General features: G+C 42.7%; 1 protein-coding gene and 1 pseudogene across 12 annotated transcripts in view; both read right to left on the reverse strand.

Annotated features, from left to right (window-relative positions):
- The window catches only part of PHACTR4 (phosphatase and actin regulator 4), a 145,972-nt gene that overhangs the window by 49,656 nt on the left and 77,002 nt on the right, over positions 1-19,314 (reverse strand).
- On the reverse strand, positions 3,257-4,499 carry LOC103888651 (dnaJ homolog subfamily C member 8-like; annotated as a pseudogene).

Here is a 19,314-nt window from a genome sequence, read left to right on the forward strand (position 1 = left end):
TCCTCTGGCCTCAGTCTCCAGAGCAGCTAGGATTAAAAGTGTGTGCCATTACACCTGGCTAATTAAAAAAAAATTTTTTTTAGTAGAGACAAGGTCTTGCTATCTTGCCCAGGCTGGTCTCAAACCCCTGAGCTCAAGGGATCCTCGCACCTTGGCCTTCCAAAGTGCTGGGATTATAGATGTGAGCCGCTGCACCCAGCTTGACAATTATCTAATTGGAGTTGCTTTTTTTTTGAAACAAGATCTTGCTGTGTCACCAAGGCTGGAATGCAGTCGTGTGATCTCAGCTCCTGCAGCCTCAACTTCCCAGGTTCAAGCAATCGTCTCGCCTCAGCCTATTCAGTAGCTAGGACTACAGGCATGCATCACCATGCCCTGCTGATTTTTAACTTTTTGTAGAGACGGGGTCTCACTATGTTGCCCAGGCTGGTCTCAAACTGCTGGGTTCATTCAAGTGGTCCTTCCACGTCAGTCTCCCAACATGGTAGGATAATTGGAGTGTTTAGGCCATTTATATTTAATGCTTTTACTGGCATAGTTGAATTTAAGTCTACTATTTTACTATTCATTTTCTATATGAGCCATCATTTATTCACTTATTCGGTGCATCCTTGAGTTATTACAAACTTGTTAATTTAGTACTTTTAATGCTTCTTCAACAATGCAAGAATCTTTTTTTTTTTTGAGATGGAGTCTTGCTCTCAGTGGCATGATCTTGGCTTACTGTAACCTCTGCCTCCCAGGTTCAAGTGATTCTCCTGCCTCAGCCTCTCAAGTAGCTGGGATTACAGGCGTGGGCCACCATGCCTAGCAAATTTTTGTATTTTCAGTAGAGATGGGGTTTCATTATGTTGGCCACGCTGGTCTTGAACTCCTGCCCTCAAGTGGCCCACCTGCTTCGGCTTCCCAAAGTGCTGGGATTACAAGCGTGAGCCACCGTCCCCGACCTATTTATTTATTTATTGAGATAGAGACTCGCTCTGTATTTATTTATTTATTTATTTATTGAGACAAAGTCTCACTCTGTCATCCAGGCTGAAGTGCAGTGGCGTGATCTCAGCTCACTGCAACCTCCGCCTCCTGGGTTCAAGTGATTCTCCTGCCTCAGCCTCCTGAGTAGCTGGGATTACAGGCACGCAACACCATGCCTGGCTAATTTTTTAGTTTTAGTGGAGACAGGGTTTCACCATGTTGGCCAGGCTGGTCTCGAACTCCTGCCCACCTCAGCCTCTCAAAGTGTTGGAATTACAGGTGTGAGCACTGTGCCTGGCCAGGCTGGGATTTAAATCTACATCTCTGACTTCAAAGTCTGTGATCCTTTCTACCATAATGCCTTCAGAATAAAGGTTCAGTTGAAATTTTACAAGTCTTTCCAACATTTGGTTTCCTTCACTCACAAGGGTTTTCAGAATATAATTTACAAAGCTGGCATGATCTGATTTAATTCTCACCATCTAGATGGTTGGTATTCATCTCTATATAGTTTATTTTAACAATTTAATATTCATCTCAAACATTGTTCAATGTTAAAATGGTAGAAATTCTAAAATTAGGTTTCTTTTTAAATTTTTTTCGAGACAGGGTCTGGCTCTGTCACCCAGGCTGGAGTGCAGTGGCGCGATCATGGCTTACTATAGCTTCGACCTCCTGGGCTCAAGACATTCCCCCACCTCATCCTCCTGAGTAGCTGGGACCACAGGTGCATGATACCACATGCAGCTCATTTTTAAATTTTTTGTGGAGATGGGTTATCAGTATTTTGCCCATGATGGTCTCTCGAACTCCTAGGCTCAAGTGATCCTCCTGCCTCAGCCTCCCAAAGTGCTGGAATTACAGGCGTGAGCCACTGCGCCTGACCTCTTTTTTTTTTTTTTTTTTCCCAGACAGGCTCGCTTGGCCATCCAGCCTAAAGGGCAGTGGCACAATCACTGCTCACTGTTGCCTTGACGTCCTAGGCTCAAGCCATTCTCCTGCCTCAGCTTCCCAAGTAGCTGGGACTAATGCCATGCACCACAACGTGTGGCTAATTTTTATTTTTTGCAGAGATGGAGTCTCACTTTGTTGCCCAGACTGGTGTCAAACTCCTGGACTCATGTGATCCTTCTGCCCAAAGTACTGGAATTACAGGCGTGAGCCACCATGCCTGGCCCCAAACATTTTCTGATTTTACATTTAAAATAAAATTAACCCTTGAACAACATGGGGGTTAGGGGCACCAATCTCTTTGGAGCTGAAAACCCACATATAACTTTTACTGCCCCAGAACTTAACCACTAATAACCTACTTTAGACTAGAAGCCTTATGGATAACATAAATGGTCGTTTAACACATATTTTGTATGTTATAGGTATAATATACTATTTTTTTTGGGTGGTTATAAAAATTTATTATAAAGAATATTACCACTAACAAATGCAGACAGGCTAGGACACCATGGTACTGGGTGGAGGACAGTTAGTTCTTTGGAAAATGAAAGGTTTGGGTGGCGTGGGCCTCATGCCATGCTGATTGGTCTGTAGACGCCCCCATGCCAAACACATACCAAACACCACAGGGCATCAGGGCATCAGATGCCTGCTCTGTGTGCCCACAAGTGTACCCTGTCTCATCTGGGCCTTCAAAGGGAGCACATCCAGAAGCAAGCAACTGAAGACAAGGGTTTCCTAAGGTGCCCCAGGCTGGTCTCTGAAGTCACAGCAACACCATTTTAAGCAATATGTTTAATCAGGTGATTTCCACAAACTATCGACGAAGTTTCTAACCATCACAATTCAGTGAAGTACAAAATATTGAGTTACAGGCTGTGGGAAGAGAAGGCAGCACCAATGGTGGCACCTTCCAATCCTGGTTGTTCTAGGGGCAGGGAGAGGGGAAGGTCTTTTTTCAAACCAAGTCCCTCATTTCAGTGTACAAAAGAATTACTCTGATCGATATTAAATTGTATGGAAAACAAAATGGGGCTGGACACGGTGGCTCACGCCTGTAATCCCAGCATGTTGGGAGGCCAAGGTGGGCAGATCACAAGGTCTGGAGATCGAAACCATCCTGGCTAACATAGTGAAACCCCGTCTCTACTAAAAATACAAAAAATTAGCTGGGCATGGTGGCGGGCGCCTGTAATTCCAGCTACGTGGGAGGCTGAGGCAGGAGAATGGCGTGAACCCGGGAGGTGGAGCTTGCAGTGAGCAGAGATTGTGCCACTGCACTCCAGCCTGGGCGACAGAGCAAGACTCCATCTCAAAAAAAAAAACCACACACACACACACACACACACACAAAATACAAAATGGACTAAAAAGCAAATACTACTCTATGTTGGGGCGGAAGTGAGAGGAAAGAATGAGTCCTTTGAAGCAGGAAGGGAGATAGCAGGGGGAAGGTTCTGTGCCTGTGACCCCAGGGGCTCACTCAGGCTGCTTAATTTTTACTTTCGGTGGCCTCAGGAAGGTCTGATTTTTCTTCTCTTTCTTCCTCTTTGTATTTATTGGCTTGGAAGTTTTGCCGGCTGTCCACACGACCATCTCGACTTTCCTCAAAGTTTTTCTGCCACTCTCTTTCTCGTTTGGCTTTTTCTTGAGCTTCAATCTTTTCTTCCTTTTGTCGTTTCCTTTCATGCATCTCTTTGGCTTCTCTCTCTTTCCTTTTAATTTCTAGCTCAGCAGAGAGTTTCATTGTCTGTTTATACACAGCTTGTTTGAACCACTCAGGATCATCCTCCTCTACAAATGTAGGTTTTCCTTCCTTCTTTGTTTTTTTCACTCTTTCACAGTGTGTTCCGTGTATTCTTTTTTATTTTTATTTCTTTTTGAGACAGAGTTTTGCTCTTGTTGCCCAGGCTGGAGTGCAATGGCGTGATCTCGGCTCACTGAAACCTCTGCCTCCCGAGTTCAAGTGATTCTCCTGCCTCAGTCTCCCAAGTAGCTGGGATTACAGGTGCCCGACACCACACCCAGCTAATTTTTTTGTATTTTTAGTAGAGACAGGGTTTCACCATGTTGGCCATGCTGGTCTCGAACTCCTGACCTCAGGTGATCTGCCCGCCTCGGCCTCCCAAAGTGCTGGGATTACAGGGGTGTGCCACCGTGCCTGGCCGTGTTCCATGTATTCTTTTCCTGCCTGAATTACATCCAGGGCCCTCTTCTTTTGGTCCTGATCCAGTAGCAACTTTTATGCTTTGTCCACAGCTTCAAAAGCCTTTTGTGCTCTGTCAGCATCATGATTTTTGTCAGGACGCACCAATGTGGATAACTGCCGAAACCTCTTTTTTTAATTTCTTCATCTGTAACTTCAGGATCTAACTGAAGAACCTCAAATGGGTTCAAATTGAAGTAAGAGGAACCAGGACGGGTCCGTCTTTCAATCTGATTTTTGGATGTTAGAACCGAGTCTCTCTTCTCTATTTGTTTCACCTCACTGTAGAAGGTCAGAAATGCGTCCACTGTGCTGCCTCTGCTGCCCAAGTCCCACTCTCTCCTGAAGCCGCCATTTCCCCGGCCCAGCCACCACCTATGTACTATATACTTATAAAAATGGCAGGCAACTGCAGCTACAGACCTCAAGCATCACATCAAGCAATTCAAGTTTTCTTTGTGTTTTTTTTCTTTTTTTCTTTTTCAACTTTTTCTTATAATGTCATGACTCTTCTCTGCTTCTTAAGAGCAATTCCAGTATCATTAGTGGCATGTGCTGTAGGTCCCATGGTGTTATTCAAGATTTATGATATTGCACTAAGCTATGAAGAACTGCTCACTAGATAATTAGCATCATACAGCATTTTAAGTGGATACTGGCAATACTTGAGCTCACTTCAATAGTAATAGGAGGTGCTATGAAATTACAGCAGTACAGTATATGCTACAGTTAATTTAATTCATTTTTATTTTTATTTATTTATTTTTTTGAGACAAAGTTTCATTCTTGTTGCCCAGGCTGGAGTGCAATGGCATGATCTCGGCTCACCGCAACCTCCGCCTCCTGGGTTCAAGCGATTCTCCTGCCTCAGCCTCCCAAGTAGCCGGGATTACAGGTATGCACAACCACACCCGGCTAACTTTATTTTTAGTAGAGACAGGGTTTAGCCATGTTGGCTAGGCTGGTCTCGAGCTCCTGACCTCAAGTGATCCACCCACCTTGGCCTCCCAAAGTACTGGGATTACAGGCGTGAGCCACTGTGCCCGGACTTATTTTTATTTTTATTATTTGTTTGTATTTTTTATTTTTTGAGATGGAGTCTCACTCTGTCTCCCAGGCTGGAGTGCAGTGGTGTGATCTTGGCTCACTGCAACCTCTGCCTCCCAGGTTCAAGTGATTCTTCTGCCTCAGCCTCCTGAGTAGCTGGGACTATAGGCGTGTACCACCATGCCCAGCTAATTTTAGTAGAGATGAGGTTTCAACATGTTTGCCAGGCTGGTCTTGAACTCCTGATCTAAAGTGATCCACCCACCTTGGCCTCCCAGAGTGCCGGGATTACAGGCATGAGCCATTGTGCCCAGCCTCTTTTTAAAATTTTTGAGACAGCATCTCACTCTTGCCCAGGCTAAAGTGCAGTGGCAAGATGAGAGCTCACTGCAGCCTCCACCTCCTGGGGGGATCAAGCGATCCTCCCGCCTCAGCTGTCTGAGTAGCTGGGACAACAGGCATGCGCCACCACACCTGGCTAATTTTTTAATTTTTTGTAGAGATGGGGTCTCACTATGTTGCCCAGGTCGACCTTGAACTCCTGGCCTCAAGTAATCCTCTTGCCTCAGATTCCCAAAGTGCTGGGATTACAGGCAAAAGCCACCACATCTGGCCTGCCTGTGAGTTTTTTTTTCAAATTGTTGTAAATCTCCAAACAATTTGTCAATACATTTATTGAAAAACATCCACACATAAGAACCCCACAGTTGAAACCTGTGTTGTTTAAAGGTCAACTGCAATCTGGATTCTAAGAGTTCTTTTAAGTATATTCTCCTAGTTTGCCACAAGTAAAATATTGTGTTAAAGGAGCTAGAAGCCAAATTTAATGAAGATCTAAATATGCCAAGTAAAAGTATTTTAGCTGTATAATAAAGAGTTTTGAAGAATGCCTAAATTTGCCAGGCATGGTGGCTCATGCTTTTAATCCTAGCACTCTGGGAGGTCGAGGTGGTGGGGATCACTTGAGCCCAGGAGTTTGAGATCAGCCTGAGCAACATAGGGAGACCCTGTCTCTACAAAAAAAAAAAAAAATTAGCCAGGTGTGGTGCTTGCCTATAGTCTTAGCTACTTGGGAGGCTGGGGCATGAGGATCCTTTGATCTGAAGAGGTTGAGGCTGTAGTGAGCTGTGATCGTGCCACTGCACTCCAGCCTGGGCAACAAGTGAGACCCTGTCTCAAAAAAAAAAAATTAATGCATAAGTGCTTCATAGCAGTGGCTGATTAGATCTAATTAAGCCATTTATCTTTAAAACTGCTACAATAACACTGGGCAGGGCACAGTGATGCGCACCTGTTGTCCCAGTTACTCAGGAGGCTGAGGCAGAAGGATTGCTTGAGTCTAGGAGTTGAGGCTGTATTGTGATATGTATCATTGCACCTGTGAATAGCCACCGCACTCCAGCCTGGGCAACACAGCAATACCCTGTATCTAAAATAAATAAATAAAATAAAAAAATAAAAAACAAAAAAAAATCCTGCGACAATAGTTCAAGCTTCAAGCTTCTTGGTATGAATTTCTGTTTGACAGGAGGATTCAACTGCAATGCTTAGAAACTGTAATAGAAACAAAGAGAAACTGACAGATGAATACATTACAGAACAAAGAGTAGGCTGGATGCAGTGGCTCACGCCTGTAATCCCAGCACATTGGAAGGCCAGGTGGGTGGACTGCTTAAACCCAGGAGTTCAAGACCAGCCTGGGCAACATACTGAGACATCATCTCTACAAAAATACAAAAATTAGGCTGGGTGCGGTGGCTCATGCCTATAATCTCAGCACTTTGGGAGGCCGAGGTGGGCGGGTCATTTGAGGTCAGGAGTTAGAGACCAGAATGGCCAATATAAACCCTGTTTCTACTAAAAAAAAAAAAAAAAAAATTAGCTGGGCGTGGTGGTACATGCCTGTAGTTCCAGCTACAGGGGAGGCTGAGGCATGAGAATCTCTTGAACCCGGGAGGCAGAGGCTGCAGTGAGCTGAGACCGCTCCACTGCACTCCAGCATGGGCCACAGAGCAAGACTCCCTCTCAAAAGCAAAGCAAAACAAAACAAAACAAAAACCACACACACACAACAATTGGCTGGGCGTGGTGGCATGCACCTGCAGTCCCAGCTACTCGGTAGGCTAAGGTGAGGGAACTGCTTAAGCTCAGGTGGTTGAGGCTACAGTGAGCTGTGATCATACCACTGTACTACAACCTGGGTGACAGAGGGAGACCCTGCCTCAAAACAAACAAACAAACAAACAAACAAACAAAAACAAAAAGTATACTCAGGTATCCAGAAATCATCACTGTTTTTTAAAAAATTATATAAGTACACCCAAATTTGTTTTATACTAATAAAGGACTAAGAAAGATGAGCCTGAAACTGTTCATATGCCAATTCTGCACATAAATCTTTGTTCTCAGCATCTCTGATTTTATAAAATGCTCCCTCTAATTTCCAATTTGACAGAGAATATATAGGCATGCAGTCACATTTGGATATACCATTGTTTCTGTTTAAACTAGTTATGGCATTTTAAATGGCCTATGGCCCCATTCTGTTTTCTATGAGTGCAAAAAAAAAAAAAAAAAAGGTAATTTTCCTTTGTTTGCCAGAAATCAGGGTGTAGGATGCTGGGTATAGTTTTATAATTGTGTGTTCCAAAGAAAACACCTTTTTCTTTGAGTCATGTAGCTACAGGCCATTAGGAAAGCATGTCACAGAGTTGACAGTCTTGGTGTTTTTTGGAGGGGGCGGAGGCTGGGAGTGGAAGATAACTAACCAAATTACAGTTTGGAGTTTCCTGCTTGAGTAGTACCCTGAAACCAGGCCTGGTATTTAAACTACTTACTCCCTCATTCAAGTTGTAGCACCTCACATATCATAGGCTTGTTTCTTACATCATGAATTATGCAGAGTTTTAGTAGTTTCTTCAACCACCATATTTTTCCTAGTAAATATTTAACTGAAGTTTTTAAATGCAAGTGTAGTTGTTCCATATGAATTTCAGGGGTGATTTTTTTTTTTTTTTTTTTTTTTTTTGAGACAGAGTGTCACTCTGTCGCCCTGGCTGGAGGGCAATGGCGCAATCTCAGCTCACTGCAACCCCTGCCTCCCGGGTTCAAGGGATTCTCCTGTTTCTGCCTCCCAAGTAGCTGGGATTACAGGTGCCCACCACCACGACTGGCTAACTTTTGTATTTTTAGTAGAGATGGGGTTTCACCATGTTGGCCAGGCTGGTCTCAAACTCCTGACCTCAGGTGATCCACCCACCTCGGCCTCCCAAAGTGCTGGGATTACAGGTGTGAGCCACAGCACCCAGCCACTGGCTGTGATTTTTAAATAAATGTATGACATTTATAAAAACCACTTAGCACCTTTCATCTTCGGATAAAGTATTCATTAACTATTTGCTATACATACATATTATACCTGCATAACTTGATGGAGATATGAGATAAAACAGGATTAAACAATATGCCCTAGGTCAAAGATAATGTTAATTTTAGAATTAGATTTACAACCAATTATTTATTCTATTATACATATATATTTTTATTTTTTGGATATGGGGTATGTTACCCAGGCTAGAGTACAGTGGCTATTAAAGGGCGCGATCATGGCACACTGCAGCCTCAAACTCCTGGTCTCAAGCAATCCTGCTGCTTCAGCCTCTCAAGTCACTGGGACTCTAGGGGTGCACCACTGCACCCGGCACAGCCAGTTTTTGTTGTTGTTGTTGTTGTTTTGTTTTGAGACAGTGTCTCACTCTTTCACCCAGCTTGGAATACAATGGCATGATCATAACTTACTGCAACCTTGGACTCCTGGGCTCAAGCAATCTTCCTGCCTCAGCCTCTGAGAAGCTAGAACTACAGGTGCAGACCACCTTATCTGGCTAATTTTTTGAGTAGAGATCAGGTGTTGCTATGTTGCCCAGGCTGGTCTCGAACTCCTGGCCTCAAGCAATCCTCCTGCCTCAGCCTCTCAAAATGTGTGAGCTACCATGCCTTGTCCCCCCGCCCCCCGCTTTACTTGACTTGGTAATAAGTAACAAAGTTATTGGATCTGTATGAACTCTCTGTATGTTTTACACTTTATCAGGTTTTTTTTTTTTTTGAGACGGAGTCTCACTCTGTCGCCCAGGCCAGATCTCGGCTCACTGCAAGCTCCGCCTCCCGGGTTCACGCCATTCTCCTGCCTCAGCCTCCCAAGTAGCTGGGACTACAGGCGCCCACCACCACGCCCAGCTAATTTTTTGTTGTTGTTGTTGTTGTAAGTAGAGATGGGGTTTCACTGTGTTAGCCAGGATGGTCTTGATCTCCTGACCTCATGATACGCCCGCCTCGGCCTCCCAAAATGCTGGGGTTACAGGTGTAAGCCACGGCGCCCAGCCACCTTATCAGGTTTCCTTTCCTTTCCTTTTTCCTTTCCTCTTTCCTTTCCCTTTTCCTTTCCTTTCTTTTTTCTTTTTTTTTTGAAACAAAGTCTTGCTCTGTCACCCAGGCTGGAGTGCAATGGTGTGATCACCTGAGGTCAGGAGTTCCAGCCAGCCTGGCCAACGGTGATCCGTCCGCTTCGACCTCCCAAAGTGCTAGGATTACAGGCATGAGCCACCGTGCCCAGCCTATTTGTCCAAAATTTTAATGTAAGATTTTATTCAACAAGGTATACATACTTCACTGTGAAGAAGTACCAAATATCTTCATAATATAATGGTTTAGTCTGTTTTTAAGCCCACCTAGCTGGAAACAGATTTGCTATAAACAAACTTTTCACAGTATCAGAACATTGTAAATGTAGAACATTCATTTATGGTATTTACACTACTGTACTTATTCATTTTTGCCTTCTAAAAGAGGATTATTGTTGGCTTTAAACAACTGTTTCAGAAAACTTCGGCAAAATTACAGAAAGTAAACCTGCCACTAATGAACAAAGCAGGCTTTGTATAGAGAAGGCCCACAACTTCCTGTGGAAATATTGCATAGATCTGACCCTTGGGAATTAGAAAGAACTCAGTAAAGCAGTCAGGAGAAGATAGTCAGGTGGAAGGTCTCTCTCTGAACTTGCAGGTACAGTTATGTCTGAGATTCTACCTCTGGAAAAATAAGTTTTCTGCCCATGATTGTATCAAGAAGTGAAGTTGCTTTACCACTGGCAACTTAATGTGCACAACTGTTCTGATAAAAAATTCCAGGTTAAGGGTATGTTTTTATAGTGAAGTGCCAGAATATAAGCTATTCACTCATGGAAAAAAAACTTCAAACTTTCCAAAGTTTACTTGCAAGTAGAAAGACGAAATACATAGCCGGGCACGGTGGCGGGCACCTGTAATGCCAGCTACTTGGGAGGCTGAGGCAGGAGAATCACCTGAATCCAGGAGGCAGAGGTTGTAGTAAGCCGAGATCGTGCCACTGCACTCCAGCTTGGGTGACAGAGTGAGACTGTCTCAAAAAAAAAAAAAAGAAAAAAGAAAGAGGAAATCCATATGTAGGTTGTGATAATAGGTCTGTTAGTCCATTCTTGCATTGCTATAAAGAATTACCTGAGGCCAGGTACAGTGGCTCACACCTGTAATCCCAGCACTTTGGGAGGCCAAGGCAGGAGGATCATCTGAGGTCAGGAGTTCGAGACCAGCCTGGCCAATATGGCGAAACCCCATCTCTACTAAAATACAAAAAGTAGCCAGGCTTGGTGGCGGGCGCCTGTAGTCCCAGCTACTCAGGAGGCTGAGGCAGGAGAATTACTTTGAACCCAGGAGGCAGAGGTTGCAGTGAGCTGAGATCGCACCACTGGACTCCAGCCTGGGCAACAAAGTGAGACTCTATCTAAATAAATAAATAAATAAATAAATAAAAAGAAATACCTGAGACTGGGTAATTTATAAAGAAAAGAGGCTTAATTGGCTCATGTTTCTGCAGTCTGTATAGGAAGAATGATGCTAGTATCTGTCTGGCTTCAGGGGAAGCTGCAGGAACTTACAATCATGGTGGAAGATGAAGGGGGAGTAGACATGTCACATGGCCCAGAACAGGAGCAAGAGAGCAAGGGGGCAGGTGCCACACACTTTTTTTTTTTTTTTTTGAGATGGAGCCTCACTCTGTTGCCCAGGCTGGAGTACAGTGGTGCAATCTTGGCTTACAACAACCTCCGCCTCCAGGGTTTGAGGGATTCTCCTGCCTCAGCCTCTCGAGTAGCTGGGACTACAGGCACACGCCACCATGCCCGGCTAATTTTTGTATTTTTAGTACAGACAGGGTTTCACCATGTTGGCCAGGCTGGTCTCGAACTCCCGACCTCATGATCCACCTGCCTTGGCCTCCCAAAGTGCTGGGATTACAGGCATGAGCCACTGCGCCCAGCCTCCACACACTTTTAAATGACCAGATCTCATGAGAACTTACTATCTTGAGGACAGTACTAAGTGGATGGTGTTAAACCATTCGTGAGAAATCCACCCCAACCACCTCCCACGAGGTCCCACTTCCAACATTGGGGATTACAATTTAACATGAGATCTGGTTGGGGACCTAGATCCAAACCTTATCAATAGCCTATTTAGAAAATCCACTGGAGCAGAGAGAGGGATCAATAAGTTTTGGTTGGTAGTCCAAATTTGATAATAACAGAGAATATTTTAAAGGAGTTTATGACAGACCCCTATATTGCCACCTCCTCCTGAACACTGGATTACATGAGAAAAGTATGCCTGTTTCTTCTTTCTTAAAAGAAAGCATTTACTGTTAGATAAACAGCAGACAGGTATGAGAAATGTCTTTATAATTCTGATAACCAATTACTACTAAGCCTTTTTCTCCAAAATCTCATGAAGTACTTTATCTTAAATTAACCTATCTATTATTTACTCCTGTTTTATTATTGTTATATAGCTATGTTAAATTTTATTCATCCTGCAATCTCCTTAGGATTTTGCCTCTAAGTGATAATATATTTCTTTTCCTTTCTTTTTTGTTTTTCAAACACAGTCTCACTCTGTTGGCCAGACTGCAGTGCAGTGACATGATCATGGCTCACTGCGGCCTCAACCTCCTGGGCTCAAGTGATCCTCCCATCTCAGCCTCCTGAATAGCTGGGACTGCAGGTGTGCACCACCACGCCTGACTAATTTTTACATTTTTTTTGTAGAGATGGGGTATGATATATTTCCAAATCACGTTCCCCAAAACTGCTTCCAGTATCATAAGGGTGAGAACCCCATAACTCCAAGTTTCAGAGAAAAAAAATCAAATGGTTATGGAAAAGGAATGTAGGAAAGAGAACATACAGTATCTTTTATAGCAATATATTATTATGCAAAAGAAAAGTGGGGGAAAAAGTTAATTAGTGAATTAGGGTAAATGAAGGGGCAAAAAAGGGAAAAAAAAAGAGAGGTAAAATGGAAAGACAGAGAAGGAAAGTTCCAAGCCAAATGGTTGGAAAGAATTTATTAAAAATCTTTGGTCCTTCTAATTAGAATTAGGAAGGGCTGGGTGCAGTGACTCATGCTTGTAATCCTAGTACTTTGGGAGGCCAAAGTGGGAGGATCGCGTGAGCCCAGGAGTTCAAGACCAGCCTGGGCAACATAGAGAGACTCTGTCTTAAAAAAGAATAATTAAATATGGCCAGGTGAGGTGGCTCACGCCTGTAATCCCAGCACTTTGAGGGGCCGAGGCAGGTGGATCATGAGGTCAGGAGTTCAGGACCAGCCTGGCCAAGATGGTGAAACCCCGTCTCTACCTAAAATACAAAAATTAGCCGGGCGTGCTGGCAGGCGCCTGTAATCCCAGCTACTCAGGAGGCTGAGGCAGAGAATTGCTTGAACCCGGGAGGTGGAGGTTGCAGTGAGCTGAAATCATGCCACTGCACTCCGCCTGGGCAACAGAGAAAGACTCTGCCTCAAAAAAATAAAATAAATAAATAAATAATTAAATAATATAAAAATGGGAGGCTGGGCGCAGTGGCTCACACCTATAATCCCAGCACTTTGGGATGCCGAGGCAAGTGGATCACGAGGTCAGGAGATCAAGACTATCCTGGCTAACACGGTGAAACCCCGTCTCTACTAAAAATACAAAAAAAAAAAAAAATTAGCAGGGCATGGTGGCAGGCGCCTGTAGTTCCAGCTACTTGGGAGGCTGAGGCAGGAGAATGGCATGAACCCGGGAGGTGGAGCTTGCAGTGAGCCGAGATCGCGCCACTGCACTCCAGCCTGGCCAACACAGCGAGACTCCGTCTCAAAAAATAATAATAATAAAAATAAATAAATAAATAATATAAAAATGGGAAATATCAAATGATCTGAAGAGACATTTCTCAAAAGAAGACATAAAAATGCCCAAATAGGCCAAGGGCTATGGCTTATGCCTGTAGTCCCAGTACTTTGGGAGGCTGAAGTGGGCAGATCACAAGGTCAGGAGATCGAGACCATCCTGGCCAACATGGTGAAACCCCGTCTCTATTAAAAACACAAAAATTAGCTGGGCATGGTGGCACGTGCCTGTAATCCCAGCTACTCGGGAGGCTGGGGCAGGAGAATAGCCTGAACCAGGGAGTCGGAGGTTGCAGTGAGCCAAGACTGCTCACGCCACTGCATTCCAGCCTGGTGACAGAGCAAGACTCTGTCTCAAAAAAAAAAAAAAGAAAAAAAGAAAGCCAAATATATTTTTTTAAATGCTCAACATAACAAATCATCAGGTGAATGCAAATCAAAACCACAATGAGGTATCATCTCACCCCAGTTAGGAGGCTATTATCAAAAAGACAAAAAGTAGCCAGTGCTAGTGAGGGTACAGAGTAAAGGGAACACTATACACTGTCGGTGGGAATGTAAACTAGTATAGCCACTATGGGGAACAGTATGGAGGGTCTTCAAAAAAAAAACTACAAATAGAACTACCATATGATCCAGCAATACCATTACTGGGAATATATCCAAAGGAAAGGAAATCATTATTCTGAAGAGATAGCTGCACTTCCATGTTTACTGTAGTACTACTCAACAACAGCCAAGATATGGAATCAACCTAGGTGTTCAACAACAGATGAATGGATAAAGAAAATATGGTATATACACAAAATGGAATACTATTTAGTCATAAAAAAGAATGAGCCAGGTGTACTAGCTCACAACTGTAATCCCAGCACTTTGGGAGGCTGAGGCAGGAGGATCACTTGAGTCCAGGTCCAGGAGTTTGAGACCAGCCAGGGAAACAGAGTGAGACCTGGTTTCTTCAAAAAACAAAAAAAACTAGCCAGGTGTGGTGGCATGTGCCTGTAGTCCCAGCTACTTAGGAGGCTGAGTGGGGAGGATCGCTTGAATCTAGGAGGCTGAAGCTGCAGTGAGCTGTGATTGTGTCACTGTACTCCAGCCTGGGTGACAGAGTGGGATTCTGTCTCAAGAAAAAAAAAAAAGAATTAGCTGGGTGTGACGGCGTGCACCCGTAGTCCCAGCTACTCGGGAGGCTGAGGCAGGAGAATTGCTGGAACCTGGGAGGTGGAGGTTGCAGTGAGCCGAGATCGCGCCACTGCACTCCAGCCTGGGTGACAGAGTTGAGACGAATGAAAGAAAGAAAGAAAGGAGAGAGAGAGAGAGAAGAAAGAAAGAAAGACAATGAAATCCTGTCATTCTCAGCAACATGGATGGAACTAAGGACATTATTTTAAGTTAAATAAGCTAGGAACAGGAAGTTTAACACCACATGTTCTCACTCATACATAGAAGCAAAAAAAAAGTTGATCTCAAAGGAGTAAAAAGTACAACAGAGGCTACTAGAGGCTGGGAGAGATAATGGGAAGGGACGGGTAGGGAAAGACTTGTTAAAGAATACAAAATTACAGCTAGATAAGAGGAAAAAGTTCTAGTGTTCTATGCCACTGCAGAATGACTATAGTTAACAATAATATGTAGTTTCAAATAGCTGAGGAGGATTTCAACCTTCCCAATATAAATAAATACATGTTGGAGATGATGAATATGCTAATTACCCTAATCTAATCACATCATACATATGGAAATATCCACTATGTAGCCCACGAACAGGTACAATTATTTTCAATTAAAAAAAAAATTTGCCAGGCGCAGTGGCTCACACTTGTAATCCCAGCACTTTGGGAAGCCAAGGCAGGCAGATCACTTGAGGTCAGGAGTTTGAAAGCAACCTGGCCAACATGGCGAAACCCCATCTCTACAAAAATACAAAAATTAGCCAGGCTTAGTGGTGGGCACCTGTAGTCCCAGCTACTCGGGAGGATGAGACAGGAGAATCACTTGAACCTGGAAAGCAGAAGTTGCAGTGAGTCGAGATCACATCACTGCACTCCAACCTGGGTGACAGAGTGAGACTTCATCTCAAAAATAAGTAAATAAATAAATACACAAACAAACAAATAAAAACTTTTTTTTTTTTTGAGACAGAGTCTCTCTCTGTCACCAGGCTGGAGTGCAGCGGCGCGATCTCGGCTCACTGCATCCTCCGCCTCCCTGTTTCAAGCGATTCTTCTGTCTCAGCCTCCTGAGTAGCTGGGACTACAGGCACGTGCCACCATGCTCAGCTAATTTTTGTATTTTTAGTACAGACATGGTTTCACCATGTTGGCCAGGGTGGTCTCAATCTCCTGACCTCATGTTTCACCCGCCTTGGCCTCCCAAAGTGCTGGGATTACAGGCATGAGATACCGCGCCCAGCCAAAAAAATACGTTTTAAAAATAAAAAATAAATTGAAAAAATTCTTTGGTCTTGTGCCTAATTTAAGGATATGTGATAATTAGCTAGTTGTTTTAATATGACACATAGTAAAGAATTTTGGTGAGCAAAAAAACAGTTTTTATGTTCATTAAGAACTACAAAGTAGGATTTGAAAGTTTGTGTTTCTTTTTCTTGAGACAGTGTCTCCCTCTGACACCCAGGCTGGAGTGCAGAGATACAATCATGAGTCACTGCAGCCGCAACCTACCAGGCTCAAGCGATCCTCCCACCTAAGCTTCCCAAGTAGCTGGGACTACAGATGAGTACCACCACAGTGGCTAAATTTTTATTTTTGTAGAAACGGTGTTGCCCTATGTTGCCCAGGCTGGTCCCAAACTCCTGGACTCAAGTGATCCTCCTGCGTCAGCCACCCAAAGTGCTGGGATTATAGGCATGAATCAATGCATTCTGCCCTGATTGCAATGTTTTATCTAGATAAATCTACATGCTTCTCCTATGAATGCATTTTATTTAATTTTTTTCAAAGAACTGATGAGAACTTATTTCCTTGAATGGATACCACAGCATAGATTCCTAAGGTACATTCAAATACTTAGTTCACCAGTTGTTAGAAAGATCCTACCGTAGAAACTGTGGTTGGATATGGTTATAACATCTCATAAATTTGCATATGAGTCCTCATGCAAAGGTTATTTATTTGAAAGCAGATTCTTTGGTTAATAGCTCTGGCCTTCCATTACAAGTCAAGGGAATCAATTAACTTAAAAAAAGGAGTGGGTCCTTTTTTTAACTGCAGGACTGGTGGCTCAACCTGTAATCCTAGCACTTTGGGAGCCCGAGGTGGGAGGATCAATTGAGGCTAGAGTTCGAGACCAGCCTGGTCACCACAGTGAGACCCTGTTTTCACACACAAAAAAATTTTTTAAGTAAAAAAAAAAATAAAATTAAATTAAAAAAAAGAAGTATGCCTTAATCTTTAAAAAAATTTTACAAATATTTTGGATACCTTTTTTCATATTTTTAATTCTCAACTAGAAGACAAACTTCTTGAGGGCATAGACATGAATAACATCTACATAGAGGCCTCTACGTTATTCACAGTGCCTGAAAGTAATAATAAATCAATTCAATATATTCATTCATGTGTTTTGCATCAGTTGACTTGCCAAACCTAGTACTATTAATTTCAAAGCTCAAAACTAAGTGCTGTATGTATTATAGGCCTAGAATAGTAAACAAATAATTTAGGTTTTAATTTACTTTGTATATTTATCATTCCAAATAATACAGTAAGATTTTCCAAACAGCTACCCACATAAAGGCTTTTAAAATTAAATTAAGAAACTGTTGTTTGGTGAAAACCTTTATTGGAATTGGTATAGTCCTCAAGGTTTTCAGTTAAGCCTTCATAACCTGGTCCTGATCTGCTCAAATAGAATACATCCTGAATTATAAATAGCATAATAATGGAGTCAGTCCATGAAAACTGCTGATAGTCAACTACTTATTATCTAGGTAATAGGAAATAAAACCCCAAAATTAAATACAGAGGAAACATAAAAACCTTAGTTAGGCTCCTGATTTCTATTTCTTCCTCAAACGTCTTTTATTAGGGCTACTGGTAGGAATAGAATTGATGAATTTCAGCTACTCGGGAGGCTGAGGCAGGAGAATGGCGTGAACCTGGGAGGCGGAGCTTTCAGTGAGCCGAGATCAAGCCACTGCACTCCAGCCTGGGCTACGGAGTGAGGCTCCGTCTCAAAAAAAAAAAAAAAAAGAATTGATGAATTTGATTCTTACTTTTTTTCAGAAGCATACATACAAATACCAAACGTTACTCAGATGAACTTTTTTTTTCTTTTTTTCTTTTTGAGATAGAGTCTCGCTCTGTCGCCCAGGCTGGAGTGCAGTGGCGCGATCTCGGCTCACTGCAAGCTCCGCCTCCCGGGTTCACGCCATTCTCCTGCCTCAGCCTCCCAAGTAGCTGGGACTACAGGCGCCCGCCACCACGCCCAGCTAATTTTTTTGTATTTTTAGTAGAGACGGGGTTTCACCGTGTTAGCCAGAATGGTCTCGATCGCCTGACCTCATGATCCGCCTGCCTCGGCCTCCCAAAGTGCTGGGATTACAGGCGTGAGCCACCGCGCCTGGCCTCAGATGAACTTTTTAATACAGTATATAGATGTTAGATGGACATTCTTCTTAAATACCACCACTCACCACTAAATTTTACTTGCTTTACAATTTATTGTTTGTCAAAGCCCTTTCATTTCCATCTCATAGATAAATGCCTAGCATTGAGTCCTTACTATACTTGCTAACAAACAACTAATGTTTGGCGTAGAAACCACAGGAGAATTTACGGCCCAAAAGTGAGTTATTTATCAAATATAGGAGAGTGTTTAATTCTGGAAACAAGCAAAATGTCATCAAAAGGGAATGCAGAAGAGAAGGATATGGTGAGGTTTATCTTTATGTTCTAAATTTCATCTGTTAGGCTGGGTAGTAGCCCCAGATGATTCTTTATATTTTTCTTTATACCTTTTTCTATTTATGAAACATTTCATTTTTTTAAGTGAGTTAATGAATTGATAAAGACACAGCCCTAGTGATCAAGGTAAAGTGAGTCAAGTCCTGACTTCAGTTCTGAAAATCTGTCGCTGAATGACTCACTTTGTGATCCATGTGCCTCAGTTTCAGTAATACATGAAAAATACTGCTGAAGATATTTCATCTAGGAAGCTCTCAGGTGAAAATACTACCTTTAGAAACAAAATCTCATTACATTATGAAACATTTGGGAGTGTTACCTGTGTTTCCACACTTTATGCTTTTTTTTAAAGTCACCAACATTTTTTGTTTCTGAAAAACAAAAAACGCAGCCTAGGACTGAACATGTTTTCTGCTGCTCCATAAATCAAAGTGAAGGTATAAATCTTTCTTAAATATTATAATGTCCAGAAATGATTCACAGGCTTTCCCCAGTTTTGCTTATATTTAAGCAACCCTTTAATGAACATCTGCTTAAAACTGTTTTTCCCAATTTATGATTGTCATCTTATATAAAACCCTACAAGATTAGGAAAATGAGCTTGCAGTGACAAGTGACTACCATTTCACGTAGAAGATTTGAAACTCTGAGCTATACTGACAATCAGCTTGCTCTCTAGCTATCCCTTAGACAGTAACATTTCAAATGTAAAGTACCAACTTCAGAAAAGTTTATATCAAAGTGTTGACTTAAGAGAAACGGAAACACTAGTGCAATGGAAAATGCCTGAGACTTATTAGGAAAATGTATAACCAAGTCTAAAAACTTAATTCTTAAAAGTGGTTCTGTCTATAGAAGTCAACGGTTCTATTTTCCAAGTTTTGTAAAGTACTAACAAAATATCTCTGAATTCTAAATAAGTTTCTGTAGCATTTATCTTTAGTAATGG

Source organism: Pongo abelii, chromosome 1, assembly GCF_028885655.2.
Source record: "Pongo abelii isolate AG06213 chromosome 1, NHGRI_mPonAbe1-v2.0_pri, whole genome shotgun sequence".
Taxonomy (NCBI): Eukaryota; Metazoa; Chordata; class Mammalia; order Primates; family Hominidae; genus Pongo; species Pongo abelii.